This window comes from Oxyura jamaicensis, chromosome 9 (genome assembly GCF_011077185.1).
Source record: "Oxyura jamaicensis isolate SHBP4307 breed ruddy duck chromosome 9, BPBGC_Ojam_1.0, whole genome shotgun sequence".
Lineage (NCBI taxonomy): Eukaryota > Metazoa > Chordata > Aves > Anseriformes > Anatidae > Oxyura > Oxyura jamaicensis.
Genome location: NC_048901.1, coordinates 6,620,072 through 6,642,780, shown reverse-complemented (window position 1 = coordinate 6,642,780; position 22,709 = coordinate 6,620,072). Strand labels below are relative to the sequence as shown.

Sequence of the window (22,709 nt, the reverse complement as noted above, 5' to 3'; positions counted from 1 at the left end):
AAGGCTTTGACTATAGTGCAGCAGCAGAGAATTACAATCAGGAAATAAGCCATGGAAACTAACTGTGACAAGTCCCTGCCTAGTTTATCAGAAACAAGAAGCACCTTTAGTAATCTCCCTCACACCTCTCCCAGGAAGGAGGATGAAAGGAACATTGCTTTGGCCAGCCAGCCTTTCAAAAGGTAGGTTCAGCATGCTATGCTATAGCTGGCTGTCCTGTTGTACCACTGCTTCAGAGCTTCCTTTCATGAATCAAACAAACAAACAAAAAATTTTGCATGTCTCACATTGCTAAGAGAACTGTTTTTAATTTTTGCTGCCCATTACTTGATACTAGTCTGTTCATTTCCTTTTATGATCTCCCAGTTTAGATAAACTATTACTCATGCATAGACTGAAGTAACAATAAAAAAATAAAAATTCAACTGCTTCAATTTCCATGCAGGTTGTTTAGCTAGACCGAAGTATCAACAAACAATAGCATCTGTTAACAAACAATGATTTTTCTCACAAAGGGTGCAAATTCAACCTTGCGAAAACATTAAAACAGGTGATAATATATACATTAGAAAGTTTACCTACCATAGGGAATTAAATATATTAAAAGAAAGTTTTAAACAAAACTCTTTTATTACAGTTGTATAAACTTGGTCATGCTCTGATTTAATAAATGCTTGGTTTTTTCTTTGTAGTTTCTTATGCTGTAATTTAGCCACAACAGTGATAATTTGCGCAATTTTAGGAGCATGATGCAGCCTTTTGAGAACAAGGAAAATGGAACTCCCTGCTGAAATAATCAACTTTTTGCTGAATATTAAGGAGGACATTTCTGCAAAACAAGCTGCAAAAAAGGAAGAGGGAGCTTTTCTGTGGCACAGTGAAATATCACATTCAAAGCATATTGAAATAATTTTCCACTTCAAAGGCCAGTATCTGCTGCTTAATGTAAACATTTGCTTCTGTACTCCAAAAGTTAGGGAAAAGGTGGCTGTCCTATTTCTCATTTAAAGGAAAGAGACTCAGAAGCACCTGAATCTCAGCCATTCCTGCCAATAACTTTTAGGACTGTTATCTACTGCTGCTACTAGACAGCACTGGTGAAGAACAGAGGCAACTAGCCCACAAGAGACAGATGCATTTGTACTGTCCGAAGAGCAGCAACGGCATGGAAATCTGTCAGCCAAGAGAAACCCCGGCATCTCTGAGCCCCTATCACAGATCAGTGGCCCTCAGCTATCTCCAGGGACTCAAGCATCCAACTGCACAGCACCTGAAGGCTGCTAGCAACGCTTCTGTGTTGAAGTTCATTTATCAGGTCACAAGTGAGAGCCCAGCACCATAAACATTTCCTAGAGCATTCTGCAGCCAAGCCTCCTTCCTGCTTAATTCCCAATATATACACATATCAGAAACGTGTGTGTATTTATATATATAACCTCTAACATACACTTTCAAAAGCTCCCATATCACCTATTTACCCCATTAGCAGAAGCATTATGATCTCTCAAGCAAATAGTTCATCACTCAATAGACAATTAAATACTCACCGAATTGTATAAATGTATAATTTAGCAGCTATTAAAATGTGCATTATAGATATAATGACTGTAATGGTCCTCATGGAGTCTGGAGTACTCTGCCATCGCTGTATGCCCAGAGAGACCTACTGATGCTTTGCATACTTTCTAAACTGCCACATTTGCCACAAAAAAATGCCATTGTTGTTTCTTCATCTTTGAACTACCTGCATTTATTTGTCCATCAAAGGATTAAGTGAAGGGTCACCACTGCTATCATTCCATGGTTAAAAGAGGAAGCTTTATATTGTCTCAGAGGGAACAATATATATTATCTTGGAATTGTATGTATTTTATGAAATATTTTGTAATCCTCCCACGGTAATGCAGTACCTTTAGCTTAGACCATCCACTGCACATAACACTGCATTGACTGCATAAAATTCAGCTGAAGCAATAGCAGCCTTGACAGATGAACCTGAACCAGCACTGATGAAATATTTTCATAGAACTCTTATAAATTAAAAATAATATAAAAATAATCTGTTCCTCCATAATGGGCTTCCCAAACTCAGATAAGATGGGCAAAACAAATGAGAGAGATAATTTCACTATTATTTGTGTATCAGTCCTGAACTGACAAGACTTCATAGAGAGTAAACAAGGGCCCAAACTTGCACAGCCAAAACACAGAAAATCAAACTTAATCCACGGTTAGTAATGTGAGGAGGAATGGGGAAAAGCACAGCTTCTCCCTTGATTGCTAAATATACTGGGAATGTCACCCTTCTTTTCTTTATTAGATGAAGCTGAACTCTCTCAGCTCCCCATCATCCTCAGACACTGCAATGTAAGCTCCCTCAGCTTATTAGCTGCTTGGACCATATACTTCTCTAAGCAGAAAATATATTGGCTAGCAGAATTATGAGGAAAGCTGCCCTCTCTTCAACAGAGAGCTGGCAGTACTCAGTGAAGAGAACAAAATTACTCACATCGAATCTCTCTCTAATGAAATCATTTAGATGAGACTGTTTTCCCTTTTATTAAACAGGAGAAAAATCAATAAAGGTTGATTGCCATTCCTATTTATTGTGCTATTTCTAGAATGAACCCAAACACCTGAACTTAAAGACAGAGTGAGAAACACTAAATGTGTTAATAACAAAACAAAGTTTTAGATGTAAGTATACATCAGCAAATGGGCATTCCATCTCAATGTTACCTTTAATTGATACTAATGCTGTTTCACATTTATAGTAGTCCTAAAATATAGACACAAATTAGTTGCTAAAGACAGATATGGCAGTATATGGATCAAAATCATGTACTGATCACATTTAATTAAAAAGGTCCACAAACAGACAATTTGGTTACAAATAATTTATTCACTTTTCCTACTAATCTATGTACAAAAAAGTTAAAATTGACAGGCTAAAAAAGTCCCTGATAAATGTTAGTGAAAGATACATCCAATTAAAAAGGAGGCCTACAAATCACATTTGAAGTCCATATTCAAGGCCAGATGACTTAATTGAACTGAAATACATAGTTCTCTATTATTTGCCAAAGGTATCTTCAGAATGAGGGCCATACTGTGTTTGTATGGGCTCAGCTGAAGAGATCAGAACAATCCTCTGATACTGAATTAAGGAAATCAAATCAGGCCTGATCCTGACTCATAGGCATAACATTTCTTAGTATTCTACTGCACTCTTTTCTGTCTTTATTCCATGCTGGTGTTCCAGAGGCATTGCCATACATAATATAGAAATGGTCTCCGCTCACCATTACATTCATTGCAATACGAACTGTTTTAAAAGTTCATCATATGCTACCTCATAGTGACAACCTAGGACAAATTTCAAAATATAGATCCCCTAGGTAGCTCTAGAATAAATTCTGTTGTGTGTAGTAATGAAAAAAAAAAGTTATGTTGGCAGCTTTTTTTTTTTTTTTTTTTTTCTTTTTCAGAGCTCAAACAAATTTACTTTTATTCTATGGACAGGCACAAAAAGCAAGGTTTGCATCTGCCCCCTTCATTTCATGGCATTTAAAATCTAGTCCCAGAGACAGGTATTTGAAGGAGGTTTGGATCTGAGAATTCTGTCATGACAACTTTGAGTTTTAATATCCCTTCCACGTAACTTATTAGTGGAAAGTTTTCTACTCTTCAGAGTGTACTTACTTTCAAACAACCCTTTAGCCTTCTGATACAGATGTAAAACCAGAAAGATTCACTTTGATTTCAAGCTTCAAACAAGAGTTCCAATAAGGTTCAAACAAAAAAATTAAAGCACAATGCACAGGACAGCACCTACTTGCATTTTCCCATATTCCTTTTCCTAACAGTTTGCCTGAAGGGAAAAAAAAAAATAGAGGAAGAGAGAGGAAGGAAGAGAGAGGAAGTCGCAAGAACATGGGAAATAATCTGTCCTCATCTGTCCATAAGGGAAAGGACAACATGTAATAGGTTTATGGTTTTAGCTTAAGCACTGTTCTTGAGTGCTACATCTCCATTGCTACAGATTTTTGTAAAATGGTTAGCTAAACATCATTTGGGAAGTTATTCTGGGTATAGGTTAACCCACCTGCAGGCAGAAAGGTGGGCTATGATGAGCTGTTGCTCTTTCTGCAATGGTAAATTCAACAGTTTCAAGGGTGGTATTTATATACATGACACGTTGAAGCAGATAGTGATCATGTAGACCTATTATGTTTTCATGGCAATGAAGAGAGAATGGAAATATCTCAGGGTTCAGCATTTTCTTTCTCCAGAATCAGTGCTGAATGTCTCATGCAACATTCTTTTTTTTAGGGATAGTAATGGAAAACCTCGTTGACTTTTCTACATATGAGGATATCTATCCATGAAAATTCCCTCTGTTTTCAAACACCAGAAGACCACAGCTCCTTATCTTTAGAAACCAACAGCAACAGCATTTTGTATTGTCTTGATCTTTGTTAGGAAACAGCTACTTTAAATGCTAATCAGTATAGTTAACTATTGAATGTAAAGGTTTTATTCCTTTTATTCTTTAAAAGGATAAACTTAAAAAATAACTTAAGTAAAATAAGCATCTGAATTATCTTTTCAAATTGTAATGCCTCAGCTGTAAGGACTGCAATATATATTTTTAAAAGTAAACAATGAGGACAATACAATGTTATCTACATATTGTCATTAATTTTAATAATAATGAGAAATGAATTGAACAATTTACAGCATTCCGGGTTGTGATCCTTTGTGTTCAGTTTAACTCAACAGTATATTATCATTTCATTCCCCGTGGTGGAGTAATTGGAGAATGGATAAGGAGCCTTTCCAACAGAAGCAGTAGCAATGCAAGTTTGATGAAGTAACTGATATCTAAAGTTACACCTCTATAAACCACTTTTAACACTGAAAAACAACACAGAAAATATGTATACAGGATGCACCTTTCAAACGTATGCCATGTAGCTGCATCTCCAAGACAAATTATTTGGAAGCAGAACTCAAACGGTAAACCACAGAATGGATTCAGATGTAAGTCATTGGCATATAAAAGCGATCCGACAAGTTAACAAACACACACAACAGTTTTAGTAACAGGAATTAATCTAGAAATCCCTTTGCAGAAAGGGTCTAGCAGTCTTGAAATTTTATTACAGAACAGATAAAGTTTTTATTATGAAAATAAGTAACCTGGTGAAGCTTCCCTGACAAACGCAGTCTGACCCAACAGCCACCACGTCCTACCAATCTCTGGGTACCTAAGTTGTTGAAAAATCAGTTCATTGGCTGCTGAGCAGGTCATCAATGCATAATGATACACTAAAGATGAGCAATATTAGTGCACACTTAATACCTTTGCAGAGACACTTAGTGCTTATGTATTCCCAGGAGAAAAAAAAAAAAAAAAAAAGTCAATCTGATAAAGAATTAGCAAAAGACAACAATGAGAAAACATCACCTATCCCTGCCTTCTTTTTATCACTAGTAAGCTGGTAATCATACGCCATTGACAGCAAGAGTTTTGACAACTGCAGTCAAGACAGATGAGGTGAATTAAATACAAAGGGACACTTTGATGTGCTTCGCTTCGAAGGCACCATTTCATTTTAAGCACGAGGAACACAAGGGATTGCCAATTATCGCTCCTTGAAACACTCTGTCCTTCTGCATTAGACAACATTGAAAGGAGACTTCTGCTTGCACGTAGCTCTCACTACATATTTTAAATGTTAGCAGTCCCTACTGGCCAGCAGCCTTTAGTTCACTGCCCCAGGAGGTGTTATGTGCTACATAAGCATAATGGCTCGTGACAGACCAACTCGGCATTGCTTCTCAGTTCTCTCCCTGTAACAATTTGGCTCATGGTATTTCCTTGACCTTATCGCTTCCTGTTTGTAGCAGTTAAGTATCCCCAAAAGGAAGAGACATTTTCCACTTCATATGTTTTCACCAGTCATGGAAAGATGAGCTGCAAAGGAAAATAGCATGAATACCAAAGATTACTTGGGACAGGTAGGTCACTGAAATGACAGGATCAGTCAGCATTACAGCATGGTCTGTGAGATCTGCTTCTGTTTATCAGCCCTGGATTTAGAGCTCAGTTTCTTCTCTTTCTATAGCAATAAGTAGTTTACCACTGTTTTCCTTGATTAATCAAGTTCCAATGTGAATGCTATCTATGCTTCTGGAGCAATTTCCACCAACTTTAAAATACCCTTGCTGCACACACGTTCTGTGGTTACTCAAGTATATCACGACAAGATAGGAGGAAGGCTGTTAGCACTGAAAAGAGGACAAATATATAGCTCTACTGTGAGGAACTAACTCTCCCTGTAATTCAAGTGCAGCTGTTGAGGATAATACTCAAATGGTTATTTTTATTTTTAATCTGGAACTCGTTAAGTCTGAACTTGTTCCCAGTTTCATTCCAACAGTTACAGATTCATTTCTTGTCATTTTCTGTGCTCTTTGCAATTTCTGTCAGAAAAGTGATGTATTTGAAATTGAATGCCTTATACTTTTTTTGTAAATTATCATTGCAAGCTGCATTGCTTTGACCTTTTCAGTATGCTGTAATCCCATTTGCCGCCATAGTTATTTACGTTCTTTTCTTATGCCTCATGCTCACTAAACTGCAGGTAACATAGACAACAATGGCCAACCAGTCAAACCAAACAAATTTGAAATTAAATTTCAAAGAATTAAAAAAAAAATAAATAAACCACTATACATCATAACGGGAACCCTATTTTGAAATTCAGATGCTTCATCCCTGCATTGAAGTTAGTGATGAACAAAGGACTTCATAGCAGGTGACTCTATTCACCTGACAAGACTTGTAATAACAGTAAGATGACCAGTGTTTGCTAGAGATACAGTTTGCCTGGCACATGTATAGTTGCTTGCTTATGCAATATTAGTATTTATTTTTAACAGGGGTACTTCAGGAATTATTAGAACTAGTTATAAGTTTTTGTAAAGGTGCCCAACAGGAAAAGAAAAAAAAAAAAAGGCTCTTGGAGTTGTCAAATTCCTAGGCTTAATGAAGCTGTGGTAAATAGGTAAGAGAAAGGCAGCTCAGTTTCTTCCATTTGGCAAATTGTTTTTTATGTTTGTTCGTGGCTTTTATTTATTTGTTAATTTATTTTTAACATTTGGCTAAAACTCTTCAAAATGTGCCAGCTCTTACAGAATTTCTCCAAATACAGCTTAGGTGTTGGTCCCTGCATGATTTTATTATTCTGCAGTAATGCAGGCTATCCCACAGGCAGATCATATGGCTGCCTAGAGCACAGCTGCTATTCCACTGAAGCAAAATTTGTGTTATTATTTTAGAAAATTGATTTCAGTGATAACAAGGATTTTACATAATCATACTGATACTACATAGAAAGATCATTCAAGGATTCTATTAACCTTGTTTCATTAATATTTCAAAGCAATAGTTAGTGTTAATTGAAACATCTTATCTTTTTTCATTCAAGAAATTACACCTAAGTCATGTATCTCCTAAAACGGCCCCGAGAGTGATCCTGACCATAAAGAGAAGTGGAGATGGATGAACTCTCTTCATGACTACTGCTATGCAGCAATATAACAGCCTTTGAAATCTGAATCCTTATGTGCATTTTGTGGAAAGATAAAAGATTCCACCCTCACTAATGAAGAAATCTACTTTACTGCAGAAAAATCTGCTTCACTGTTTAAGGGCATAATGAATATGACTGATGCTTTCATACATCATACTTTCAGTATGAAGGAGGTAAGTGACAAAGCTACAAATGAACATAACATTAAATACACTTATCTGTATTTAAAATAAATGTACATCCCTGCACATAGCAGGAGGAGGAGAGAGAAAGAGATCATGAGTACCAAACAGATTAATAAATAAATAAATAAATCTGGCAGAAATTAAGTGAACAACAAAGATTTTAAAAGAGATGGATTTTTTTTTTCATGATACAGAGGAAGGGAGGGAGAGAGAAGGTGGAGGGGGACAAAGAAGAAAACATTGATCAGGAGAAAAAGAAAATGGGAGACTTCACAGAATATGTGTGAAGAAAACCATAGGGAGAGTGAAAAAAAATCACAAAGGCAGAGTCCCTTAAAGATGTATTTCCTTATCAAATAAAGATTAATGACAGCATGAAAAGAAAAGCAATAAAAATAATGAATGATGAAATAGTAAAGGAGAAATAAGCTTAGAGAGTGAACGGTTAAAAAAGCTGGCCTCCTACTGCCCACTCTGTGAAGCACCGGGGTCAGCTCTGCTGGCGAGTGGGATCTGGCACAGGAGGGATCTGCTTGTGCTGCCTCCTTGTAGCATGTCCACATGTTATCCAAAACACAGAATGACTGCGAACAGTTGTTGCTCAGTTCCATTGCATTAAATGGCTAGAAAACTAATAAGAGTGTTTCCATGTTTATGCTGTTAACTGGCCAGCATCTCAGTGTTTATACTCATTTTTACCAGGTAATGCAAAGCTAGGATCCTGCCTCTCTGTCATTAGCCAAGAAAACTTGCTGCCAACTGCAGCAGGACCCTGTTTTCTAGAACTAGCCCTCTTCCTCAGGTAATCAGCACAGTACCCTGTACTTACTGCAAGTGGTCTTGGAAAGACTTTATACTTCCCTATGCTCACTCATTTTTTCCATTGTTAATTTTCTCTTCAGATAGTGAGGCCTTTTACACCGATGGAGCCTGCTGACCATACTGTTGTGACATTATAGTCACTAAACAGAATGCCAGTCAGGTAGCCATACAGTGAAATGTTTTCCCCTCTAGATGCAGACTAGCAGGTATGATCTTCTGCCTGGAATTTCAGTAAGCTTCTTCTCTGACAAATATTTTGCAGCTCCCCTGAGACCAATACTTCTTTTTAAGAACTGTTTGAATGCTATACTAAGACTTAAGTAAAAGATGCTTAAATTACAATAAATGCTGTCCCATATTTTATACCTGCTGTGCTCTGTGCTACTTAGGCACCTCTGCTGCCCGCTTGCTCTATTCAGACCAAGTAATGTCGGGTCATCTCGTTTCTCTTCTAAGAAATGGATGCTGCTTTGAAAGGGCCAGCCTTAACAGCCAGCTTACCTCCACGAGTGCTTCTGAAAGCAGTTCTGGTGCTTGCACTGAACCATTGATCTGACTGGCCAGCTCCAATTTAACTAGTCAAACTTTTAAAGACCTCCTCAAAGCAACATTAAAAAGCTGAATGCTAATTTCTCCAAAGGCACTAAGTGCCTCGGATGTAAATTACCTGAACTGCAGTTGCAAGAGCTCAGCAGTTCTGGAAATCAGGTTCAGCTTCTTATTAGTTGGTGAGTAACAGGTTAATGTATTAAGCTGTCAGAGCCAGGTTTTGCTGTTCTAAGTAAAATCAGAAGCAGATAACAAACCAAATTACCTTCTTAAGATACAATCCAAATTGCATTGTGCTATCAAGTACTCAAACTGCACTCATCCTCCCTGATATAGCTGCAAGTGACATAAGAGCTGGACACAGGTACTAAGACTTGATGTATATAACTGGTGAGAGGTTAGTATGTTCCACACCTTGATTTGCTGAACGGGAGAAACATTAAAAAAAAAAAAAAAAATGAACTGCTTTCTACATTACTAGGGAAAAAATCTTGAAAAATCTCTCTCAAAGAATGTACAGTACAGGAAACTGTGGGCGAGACTTCTCTTGTAAGAATGCAATTATCTTGACAAAGCCCTAGAGAGTTTCTCTTTGAAGTCATATGGACACAGGAAATGGGTTATTTCGGGGGGGGGGAATTTTAAGAAATAGAAAAGAAATAATTTTCATTTGCCACACCATTTTAAGTTCCCACATTATCAATTCAAGTTGCAAAGAGCAACATCTCAGAACTGCTTGACTAATTTCCATCTAATACAATCTTGAATGGAAAATGAAGCATTGGCTGGTAAACAGTGTACTTGCCAAGCTATGTGAAAAACAAACAGAAAAATAATGTTCTGTATTTTCCAACTGTATCAACTCAGAAAAAGAACAGCACATTTTCCACTGCTGTAGGTAAAAGGCGATGCAGGTGAGCACAACAGGCTCCTGCAGAGGGCTTGTAGTCACCAAACCAGCCAGAATGTGAGATAACGAAGACTGCTTCAAAGTGTCCAAAGACAGACACTGTCCTGCTGTATCAGCAGCTATACCATTTATCAGGTGCTGAGACACCTCAGGGATTCATATTTCAGCGTTCATATTACTAATCACCTACTTATTTAGCTACGTTAGCTACAAGGTTATAGTTGCCAAAATATCTGCACAACACTGACATTAGAAACGTAAAAAAATTAAAAATAAGAAACAAGCTCTTTCCTACCATCCTAGAAATCAGCAACGTACATTAGAGTCCAAGTGCCCTTAACCATTTTCCCCGGGAAAGGAAATTACAGTAATCCAATCTCAGTGTGATAAAAACATGGACTATCACTAATAGGTCATCATTACAGAGGGATGAGCCGTGTCTCTGATTAACTGTAGTTATCAATTCCCTGTTCCCAAGGTGATAGAGGGAAGAGCTGGCCATAACTGATCCTTCTTCCTCTTATAATCTCTCTGCAGTTGTTATTGTGCCATTTCTTCATTAGAACATAACAACAGGCAAGTGGGTATAACACTGCTTTAAGGTCATGAAGATAAAGCTCAGGACCCAGCATTTTGACTCAGATTGGTAATAGGCGCGTAGCTGTTACACAATTTTTTCAGGCTTACTGGGGCTCTGCTAGTGAAACTGTTGGATTTGCTCCTGCCTGTGTGCCTGGATTTACTTCCCACAAAACACTACAAATGGCTGCAGATGCAGAGGGAATCCGCCTTACAGCAGAGAGAAAGCACTGGTGCTAGAGACTAGGATAAGAGAACAACAAGTTCTTGCAAACACTGAAATGTGTGAAGTTACTGATGGGTTGTGATAGTAAAAATTAACTTCTGCCACCAAAAGACTTTTTCCCATTCGACTCAAGAAATTAAGCTAAGCAGAATTTAAGAGTCCAAATAAGCAAGAAAAGAATTAAAGGTTGGTGATTTACAATTCAGGTAGTACCCATGGATATTTAAATCTGAGTTTTTCCTCTGCACAGTATATTGAAAGAGGCAACAACACAAAAGAAAATTAATCAGTTAATATTAAAATAAGTTCTTCTCCTAGGGAATCCACAATACATGATTTTAAAAAGAAAAAAAAATCCACCATGCCATTTCCACCACTAATGTTTAGGGTGCATACTTTAATAAACACTCACTTGTATGTTAACAAAAATTAACTGCTTCCTGCATGGTCAAGTACTGAGCTTTCAGGTGCAGCTAACAAACTTTCGAATCTGCACCCCTTTCTTCTTTTTTGGAAGACCAGCTTAAAAATGAGTCTCAAAAGGTCGATTTGTGTTCTCACCAGCCCCCCCTCCCCCCAAGAATAAATAAATAGCTATCCATAAGGGTTAACAAGTTTCTTGCAAACTTATAAATCATCTTCTGTTTATATCTTGTATTCAGCTGCTGCTGTAATGCAGTTACTAATATATTTGTTCTTGTTTTGTCAGTAAAACAGAGCCAGAAGATAGAGTTTCTTATTTTGTAAGATTGCAGGTCACGTGTGAAAGCTGTTCAGGTTTCAGCACACAGGTTTGCCTGTGCACATCAGAATCTGAAACACCCAAAGTATTCTATTCTTTTGGTCCCTCTTGAACAAAGGAACTGCCAATGGAAAAAGTTTGCAAAACATCAGCCAGAAGTGACAGTATGAGGCACTGCAATGGCCATTACTATTACTAAGCCAGAAGTGAGTGCCTAAAGATGAAATCTGTTTTCTACGTGAAGATAAGACAAGAGTCATGTCATTTTATCTCTGTTGTCAATGCAGTTATACTCATCCTTCATGGTTGCTCCTGGCTTTACCTGAAATTTCTTTCACCAGAGTTACCTATGAGCAGACTCAATAGCAGAACAGAGCTGCCTGTCAGAGGTTGAACTTGATGAACAGCAGCACACCAGGGGGTATTATTTAAAAAAAAAAAAAAAAAAAAAATAAAAAAAAATGAAAAAAGTACAAAAAATTTAAAAAACAGGTAAAAAAAAAAAAAAAAAAAAAAAAGGAAATAAGTTTGTGAATGGCTTAAATGCAAGTTTCTGAAAGTGCAGATTTGGTATTCAGACGTTGCATCTCTAGAAAGGCTCTCTGAAGAGTTTTCTGTTTTTCTATGGTGCACTGAGGGTCAGCTGTCTTGAAGAAGAGTCTAAACCTTCCCACAAAAAACACATCTTCAACCCTCCTTTCAGATTAATGTAACTAATCTGATACAACGAAAAATTCCTTAGCTACATCACCCAAAGAAAACACTCCCATAAAACAGTATCCCTATTGATTCAGAGTGCTCCTAACAGGAATAGCTACTGCACTGCCTTCATTTCTGGAACCTCTTTAACTATCCAGACAGTGCTCTCTCCATCTTCATCGTCAAGAAACACCCACCTCAAATCAGACCGTGTGACCCTGACAGAGCCCAGGCTCTGTGCTGTGCACTGCATCTCTGTCTCCAGGGGTGCATGAGTCTCAGCCCAGGGGTTGTGCTGTGTCTGAGCCCCTCTAGTCTGCTCACTCTGGGGAAGGAGCAGGGATCATCTGTGATACTCACTGCAGAAACCAAGATTTGTAAAAAAAAAAAAAAAAAAAAAAAAAATCTAATATCTTTTCCATGCTGTCCTGTCCTCCAAAGAAACCCATTCATCTTTTAAATGTTTGAAATCCAGGACAGTCAGACAGTTAGAAAGAAGCTCCTTGAAGCCTGTTACTTTTCAGCAATGGATTTGTGTATTCCTTCTTGAGAGGCTATTTTGTGACTTTCCTGCACAGAATTCAATAAATGTGAACGTTATTGAAAAATAATGAGCATTTCACTATTCTCAATATGTTGAATCAATGCACGCACACAATTTCAAGGAAAACAAACATTTGGTTACATCCTTTAAGTCCTGTGAAAATGCTCATAACTTGGTTACCTATCAGCTTCCCATCTGTCAAATATTTTGTTTTCCCCTTCTTTAATCATTTCATCTACCCTTCTCCCAGTTTCTTTTTCTTCTGCATTCTCATATTCTCTATTCTTACTCCACTCTCTTTTATTCCACTTCCATTTTGATCTCATTGCCAGAGGGCAAGAACTGATAGCAGCAGCGCAGAGAAAGAAATCCAGTTCTGGAAAACAGAGAGGAATGAAGAAATCCTTAGAATATATAATGAGACTTCACTCATATTCTGGAACCTTGAATGAACAGTTACAGTATTGTTTTTGAAATTGCACAGTGAAATTATTTGTCACAACTGAAAATATCCTGTCTCTCAAGCAAGGAAAATAACTATGTTATCTTTGCAGGTCTGACAATGAGGTTGTTCGATGACAAAGAAAGAAGATGAAAACATTAATGTTTACACAGCTGAGATGTAAATACCACTTCTTTTCAAAAGTATGTTGAAATAAATATTAATTAGTAATAAAAATGTATCAAAGAAAATATGGTAAATCTTTCATGCAGACTTTCATGCAGTCTTTCATGCATATAAAACTGCAGTTGTGTGGTCATCATATCAAGTTCTGATAGTTCAAAACCTGGCAGTCTTGGTTACATATGCATGTACGCTTAAACGTTATTCATTTTGTGTATTTATCTTATGGACTTGCCAGCACCTTTTAAAATTTTATTTGAGATAAAAGGAAAAGGATAAAGGAAAACAATGGAAGGAAAAGAATATTTTTTTTTTTATTTACTGCAAATATCTGTTTTGTGATTAGGAAGAATAAATACTATTACACTTCAAATTCAAACCAGTCACCACCCATATTTGTTCTGTTACAAGTAATAGACATGGGACAAATGCTATCTCAGTTACCGTTTCTTAAATAAAGTTTTGGCAATAAATACAAATCCAGACAAAAAGGAGGTCTACATGGTACAGTGCAGAAAAGCAAGGAAGATTACACCAGTGGAATACCTTGCCCACATAGCTTTTGTTACCAAGGCCATCTTGTTTGCAACTTACTTGACTACTTCTGTCAAAATAGTTTTGTACTATGCACAAGTGGTCAAAATATAAAACTGAACCAGAACTTCCTAATATGCAAAGTTTCAACCAGATTTGCTTTTGTTTCAACCTAAGTGTCATAAATATGTCGTGTATATGCTACACAGGTTTGTTCCACAGTTTTCAACTAAGACTTATACTGAATATCAATGTGCTCCAAAAATGCATGAACCAATGATCTAATGTATTAATGCCACCAAATCAGAGGTTGACACTAAATTAATTTTTGTCCTAGGCTGCACCAGAAGCTACTTAAGAGAGTAGTAACATTGGTAAGTGCAAATACAATTCCTCACATAAATAGCAATTTCATTTTCCCTAGTAACTGTTATAAACTTGTTTATCACTTTCTAAATACTCATTCAATTTTATTTTTCTTCCAGTCTCAAGGAAGTCCAGTAAGCTCATTACCTAGTTTTGCTCCCCTTTATTGTGCTTATCTTGTTGAAAGACCCTGGAAGTTCACAAAACAAAGAGATTGGTATTTAGAATACAGTTCTCAAAGGTTTGTCCAATGGCAGAGGAAAGTAGCGCATTAACACTAATGGAACATATTAAATCCCTGAAAATTATGAAACATACCACAGAATAAATTAGACTGCAAATAGAGCAAGTAAAATGCCATTATCCTCAACTATCCTCATTTTTGCAGTTCTGAGTTTATGATCCGGCAAAGTTTGAAGTAAAGCCAGCAACACACAGAAGTAAATATTTTTTGCTTGGTTTCTGTTCCTAACTTTACATACCTGAGTGGCAGAGTTGCTGAACTAAATTAAAATCAAGAACTATGGAAATGCTGCAGACATTTTCAAATATTCAGAATGACTTCATTAATATTACCTGTGATTTGAAAACCAGCAGGGCTAAAGCACTCTCACTAAGTCGTCTACATGCATGCTGTTCCATGGTGACGAAACATTTTAGCTCTTGTTCACTTAAAGTAGCCAGGATGATTTTTACTTTTTGGTTCTTGGAGAAGTTGGAAACTGGTAGGTGGCAATGAGGTATTTTCTCATCACAGGATGTCTTGACTAAATCAGAAGAAAAAAATCACTCAGCTCAGGTATGGTATTTTGATGCAATCTGTACTCATGCTCAATTGACGTTCCTTTGTTGTAGAAATATCATCTTGTTACAACACGCATCCAAGGATACCACATGAGATTAAGACACTGGAGTCAAATATCTGTTTGTTTTCAGTATCACAGCTCAAATTCACAGCAGATCACTAATAAAATACAAGATTTCCCCATAGCAGTCTGTTTAAATCATAGCTTTTGTGGTGAAATGCCAAAGCAAACAAAAATAGTTAGAATACTCCCAACCAATATTTCCGTAGCGTTATCCTATCATACTCCTAACCAAGGTCTCCATAGAAGCAAGCACAGTAGTGGGTAATCCGGAGTTATATTTGATCTAGGGGGCTATAGTTAAGATTGCTGCTGAATCTGAATTTTCTTAAAAATTTTAATACATGGTTTACCCATACAAAATAGAAATACCCATGAAGTTTCTACACATGGTGACACTTCAAAGGTGCCTGCCCGCTCCATGCGAGATACAGGAGGAGTTTGAGAGCTGTCACACAGTTGGCAGAACAGCAGTCTAACCTGTGGATGGAACAGCATCAGCCCCAAAGAAGAGGGAGTTTCACAAGCAAAGCTTCACTATACACTGCAGTTCAATTCAGACTTCTGTGATATTTTTTAGGCATTAACTAAGTTCCATCCCTCCAGAGAACCCAACATATGCACACTGTCTCTGTGAAAGACATCTGAATATTGAGTGATAAGTAACCTTTTGGTTCTTTACTTCTATCTACTTAGTTTGTAATCTTAATTTATCTTAGAGCATTTTCTGGTGTAACTTCACACTAAAATGATATGGAATATTAAGCTGTATGTGGTATAAATAGTATGCGTTATTGCCAATGACTTTATAAAGGTAATGTGGAGCATTTTATGAAATATTCTAATTTACATTGTAATGGCTCTATTGCAGCTTTGCAAACATTCCAGTGTTATTCAAGGTACAGAGGTCACCATAACTGAGAATACCAGTCATCCAGTGACTTCAGCCACATCCAACGGAATTACAATTATCTCCACAGCTCTTCTGCATGGTGGAGATGCTGCGCACAGACTCATTTTAAAAAAAAAAAAAAAAAAAAAAAAGTACTATTTGGTTACAGTAGTCAGGCCTGATAGAGATAAATAACTTAGACTCAATTGCAAAATGTGAAAATTAAAATATAGTGCTGTATTTATGAGTAATAAAATATGATGTTCTGCAGAACTGCTTGCTTTCTTGCCCATGCTTCTGGTTTATTTCTTCCCAGATCTGTCATGGATCAACAATGATGAAAAGACCAAGAGTATGGGTTCCAATACCATGGGAGGTTTTGTTGTGCTGTATTGAGATATTTCATTTAATCTAGCGTAGGCCACGTGAAAATACACTGAGGCAACTTTCAGAGGCGTTAAAATAATTTACAATGCAAATTAATTTTGCTGCTAGGTGTTTTACTCATCTTCTCACTTTGCAAATCCTTCACACCAAACTGTCTTGCTAACTTCTGTAAAACTATTTGTGGAGGAAGATTTTCAGCCTGAGCAAAGTGAATAGAATGCAACGCTGTGATTGTTAATTTTTCGAACCCACTGTAGTATATTCAAAAAGGACTCAAATCCATATAAGGATTTATTTCATGATTGGTTCTGGGATTGTCTCCGAGACATGCTATTAAGATAGGCATCATGTTGTCAGTACACCCTTAAAGTACAGACAGGAAAAGAGGGTAAAAAAATTATTATATGAAATAGCAAATTCAACTGAGATGCAAGAAGATTAAAATAATAATAATAATAATAATTTAGAAGGGTCTGATGAAAACCCCCATTAAGTATTTTTTTTAGGATTTATGAGGAAAGCTTTTTGGGATAGTTCTCTCCCCATGTATTTATGTATGTAATGTATACATAAATAAGTACAGTTACATCACACAATGTTGGAGAAGAAATCTCATCTCTGGGAATTTAGAGTTATCTCACTTTCTGAAACAGAGGACTATGCCCCTACTGTAACAGGAATCAGGGGGTAGAGGATGTTGAATTATGAATGTAGTATCAGACACAAATTGACCAATAGACCAGTCAATATAAGCATTAAAGTGTTCCTGTAATATTTAAGAAACTGCACATTTCTTTTAAAAAAATAATTGAAACACAGGAAAAAAATAGAAAAAGAACTCCCGTCTACTATAGATAAAAATACTGTTTCACTTTTCAATTTACTTTCACTTCATATAATAACTCTATTTTGTTTGCCAGGCATATTCATTGTCATATTTTTCCTTTGATTTTGATTGACGTGTACACAATTAGAGTTAAAGACACGTTAATTAATTTAGCGATAGAACACGATGACTGAACATCATTTGTTAAATGGGAGAATAAAATTCAATCATGACTTAACATGTTTATACAAGACAACTTTGTTTCAAAAGCACAGGGTTGTTATAATAAGAAATTGATTTGGATGTAAAAGTATACCATTATTCAAATAATTTCAGAAGTAACTCAGCTCAGAGAAAAATGCCATTTTCTACACCAGCAGAGCGTATAATAGTTTGTCATTACTAGCAAACTTTAACTTACACAGAAGTTTGCTGCAGTTCCATGCAAGCTCTGTTATAGAAGGAATGGATCACATCTCCATATGACACAACATATTGACATAATGTCTGCTTGTTGCTACCAATTTTTGACCATTACGTCAGAGGAAGAGAAGTTGCTTTTTCTTTCCATTGGATGTTCCTTATTTTTATAGGCTTGTATTTATTGTACATTCTGAAGAGTAAGTGGTCACCTGCACACTTAAAAGTCACCCCCAAAATTCTAAGATGTGCCTCAATATGCTGTTGATGACAACTATCTCAAATAGCATCTATATAATTCACTTACCTTGTAAGAGTTCTGATAAATATTTCATTAACACAGCAAGAAGAAATGCATCGAATGGTATCTTTTTTTTAAAAAAAATAAATACACATTACACATACACACATACAGGCACAATGGATATTCTGTATTATATAAATGGCTAGTGGTGACTGGAAGAACATTTGAAGGGTATTGATACCCTGATGCCTACTGTCCCATCAACAAGGGTTTGTATCAGTCATAATCCTTGGATAGACTCCTCTGGATGTTTAATGACATACACATTTCCTAATATTAACTTCTGTAAAATTAATTTCTGTGATACCATGTGCAATTAGAAACTTAAGAGACCAATTGGACTTCTGATTAATAGTCTAATGAACTGGCTTTTCGAACAGAATATACCAATGCTACCTTCTTCATCAGAGATCTGTTTTGAAATACACTCTTTAAAGTACATCCTACCCCTGAAAATGTGCTGGGGATAGGATAACATCACAGTGTTTAGCATCACACATACACTTAGAACATTAATAAGCTGCTTGAAATCCATTTCTGTAAGAGTCTTATACTTGGATCAAATGTTTCAGAGTTTTTCTACAATACAGCCAGTCACAACTTCCATAAAAGTTTGATTTTAACCTTTTTCTATATCTGCCATTTAAGACCTGTCTTTTTTTTCCTTTTTTTTTTTTTGATGCGGGGGGGGGGGGGGGGATAGGGGGAGTGGGGAGGAGGCTTATACAGAAATTGTGGACTTCCTCCAAGAACTTGATCTTTTTATAGGGTATTTCACCAGTTTGCGTTCCTGCAGATGAGTAGGCTGAATAAGGTATTTGAGAAGAAAAATGTTATTTACAGCTGGCATGTTCAGACATTCCTGCAATGCTCGTCTCTCTAGAACTGGACTCCTCTCACGTATGTCAGCTGTCTAAAAGTCAGGATCTACTCAAAGATATTCATCTTGGCTGCCTCTGCACGCAGTAGTGCTTTTGGAGGATGATCCAATGTCATCCAATGGGAGATGTCTGCAACAGGTACCCACAGGTGCTGATATAACCCAAATGTCCTTCACCATTGAGCACAGATAATTAACTTAATTCTCAAAAATTTTAAATTTTAACCTAAATTAGGTGAAGTAGATCCCACCCATAACAGCAGCCAGGAAATACTTCAGATCAGTTTCTATCATTTTCAGTGAATTGCCATCTTATACATGCAATTGTCAAATGAAATACTTTCACCTAAATCAATATGAAACTTGCATAGGATGAATGTAAATCTTGTTGAAGCTGCTTAAACTCACAGCTATTCCCTCCTCCCCCTCATTCGTACAAGCTACAAGCAGAAACACAGCTACTATAGCTCAGAGAATATGTGGTAATATTACAAACGAGAGTAACCCCAATTACGCATGCCTGAAACTGCGTGCCTAAAGGTAGGCAGGTTCAAGTCCTTCTGCAGATGAACCAGGATAAGCTGTTCATGGGCTAGCTGGTGAGATGTTCCATGCCTCAATCCTCTCTTTAGGGATACCTTTTCTTCTCATTTAATACTAGTCTGCTACTGCGACGTCACCGTGGCACTAATCAATGTGTTTCCACATTTTCTTATTACAGTTACAGTTTACAAATAGCCATTTGAATCTATTTTGCATAATGGAGCTGAGCACGCACCACGTGTCAGGAACTCAATGCTCTGTGCTGCTGCCAGAGCCTTGAGCACTGGGAAGACCGAATATTTTAATACGAAATCTGTGATATGGGCGAGGCTGATAAAATGCTTTATAGTGGAAAGTGTCACAGAAAAACTCAAGGAACAAGAAGAACAGGAAGCATTGGTGTTAATAAGACATTACAAGGAATAAACATTATCAGAAAAAGATAGAAGACATTTCCTAATACTTAATGTAGGCAGACTTATAGGGAAAAGATTGGACAAACTGAGGGGAAGCAGAATGGCAAATTAGTGACAATATGCCATTTCTGCCCCACCCGGCTCAACAAGCACTGAAATACATACCATTAATCAGCTTATAGAAGCCACGAGCTTTTTTTGTTCTACCTTCAGCATAACACTATTACTGAATTAGTAACTGTCTTTGTCTTTCATTTCTACATTTCCTTACAGTACTGAACAAATACACACAAGGACAGAGAATGATTTACATGCAATGGTTTCCTCTTCTTATGTGCCCCAGTTTATCATGCTCTGATTTACAAGCTATAAATTTTTAGCACATACAACACATAAGTTATTTTTATAATACATGACTGAATATAAATCAACATAGTAATTTATTGACCAGATAATTGACTTCTTAGTCATGCACAAAATATATATTATCCAGCAATTTCATAACTGATATCATTGATCTATAAATGTTACAACATTTACAAAAGTATAAAACTGAGTCAGTAACAGAACATTCTGGAAAACAAGTTAGAACAGGACGGTTCCTATTAAGACACCCCACTTTTATTTCCCACCTCTTCTAACTAATAGAGTAAAAAATTGCTGTTATTTCTCACATACTATGGCAACAGCAAAGTGTGGAAATGAACACAAACACTTCACAAACACCACAAGCAACTGATTGTATTTCTCAGGAAAACATCAGTGCCATCTTACCATGTTAAATACAAATCTTCCTCTTCCAGGTACTCCTAGGTCATAAAGCTGCCATCAATTTTCTTGCAGTCATCATAATAACCATTATTTGTAGAAAAATAAATTTATATTCTAAAACATTATACCACTTTAAACAAAGCAGCTGTACTGTACCCTGTAAAATATATATATTTTTTGAATTATCCCAGCTTACTTTACTTCTAAGCAGCTCCCTGCTATGGTGCCTTTCCTCTGCCCTTCTCCTTGGTGTGGAGCACTCATCTCCCAGGTGTGCCTGATGCCACAGGTGCCCCTCATTGGGCAGCACAAAGGAAGGACAAGCCTTGTGCAGGCAGCCTACATGGGAAGGTATATTGAAATCTTGCAACACATTCTTGTACCAGTTTGAAGTGGAATATTTGGATGCACAATCAAAATACTTTATTTCATTTACCTTAGACACACACACACACACACACACACAAACACCTTCAATTTAAAAAACATGTAGATAGAAAAGTTCCTACCACTGTTCATTGGAACTGATATGGGACTTTCAACATGTAGAGATAAGCAAAAGCTACAAAACAAAGATCAATGAATATTCATTCAAATAGGTTTTGCAGTGAAGTCCTATGTTTTTGCTAACCAGGAAAACAAACAAAAAAAACCATCAAAGCACTCGTCCCTCTGCTTCTGAAGGCCGCTGAAGAATGAAGTTGTTCATTATCACTATATTTGGGAGCAGCAGGGAATAAGAACCTCGTGGTACTTACAGGAGGATGGTAGTATGGCTTTAATCCTGAAAGCTGGTCATCAGTAATAATTTCTGTTGTGTGCTCATGCCAAATCCCAGAGCCAAAATTTGTGTCACACTATCTAGGATAGACATAATGCATCAGTTTTACTGCAAATACTTTATAATGGACAAAACTACCAATGTAAAAAGGCCCAGAAACGTTAAATCTGAGAGAGTTTCACAAATTACAAGCAAAGAATTTCTCTTGCTACATTTTTTTTATAAGCAGCTTCTGGAAGTTGCTGAGGTTCAAGGGTGCACAATGCTGTTCTCTGAACTGAAAATAATTATTTGAAAATTGGGTTATGTTTGTTATTCTGTTCTGATCATACTGAATTTCTTTCTGTTTTCACGTCCAGGAAGGTAACCTGATTACAAACATTATTTACAGTATTTTCAAAAAATTTTAAGATACCTAACACCCACTGTAATTCAATGGAAGGAGGAAGAAGGCATCTATTTCCTTTAACATCTCTTGAAAAACCCCGCTACGCAGTGGGAGTGCAGCTTGGAGTTTAGGAACTGTGCCAAAGGAATGCAGACTAGTTTAAAGAAGGACCACCATGTTCTCTCTAAAGGTTGGAGGTTACATTAAATCAGAACTCGAAGCACTAGTTCTGTCAGCTAGTCAACTGGTTCTTTCAAAGAGCGCATGACATTAAAGTAATTGAAAATAGTCAGTAATCCATTATTTCTAAAAAGAAAATAAGGAGTCATAAGCAACATATTGCTTTTTCAAAGTGACTTTAACAACATACTTCAGACCAAGGAAGACATCTAAGTTTTCAAAAGCAATCTTATAGAGAAGGCTGTCCTAACCTCAGATAGCTATATCGAAATCTTAAAGCTATAGAAATTTTGCATTACAAAAGTGCTTGTACAGGTATTATGGCTGGATGAGCAACCAGAAATCCTACACTTGCCGTTCAAGCTATAACTGTCCAAGGGAAATGGTAAGGAATCATTTTCTCTATTCATTTGTATATGACATTCCTGGACCTTTTTTTCACAACAAGTGTCCTAAAAACAAACCAGGATTATTTAGAGCAGTTGGGTAGTTAGATATGGCAAGTTATGTGAAAACCATCATCCGTTTGCTTCTTAAAACCAAGACAAAATGGGAAGCTTGCTACCAAAGAAATTGAAACCACCAAAGAAAATGGAAATGGATTCATTATTTTTTCTTGGTTCAGGTAACTGATCTCTGCAATGCGACATTGTGGAGTTCAGGAGAATCATCA

The 22,709-nt window shown here is 36.8% G+C and overlaps 1 long non-coding RNA gene across 2 annotated transcripts in view; it reads right to left on the bottom strand.

The window, feature by feature from the left end:
* The window catches only part of LOC118171770, a 225,403-nt gene that overhangs the window by 149,051 nt on the left and 53,643 nt on the right, over nucleotides 1-22,709 (bottom strand). The window contains exon 1 of one of the 2 annotated variants that reach the window (XR_004753375.1): nucleotides 20,884-20,983. The exons of the other annotated variant lie outside the window; for it this stretch is intronic. This is a non-coding gene — a long non-coding RNA (uncharacterized LOC118171770). Of the gene's footprint in view, nucleotides 1-20,883; nucleotides 20,984-22,709 lie in introns of those variants that run through there. 2 annotated transcript variants of the gene reach the window in all.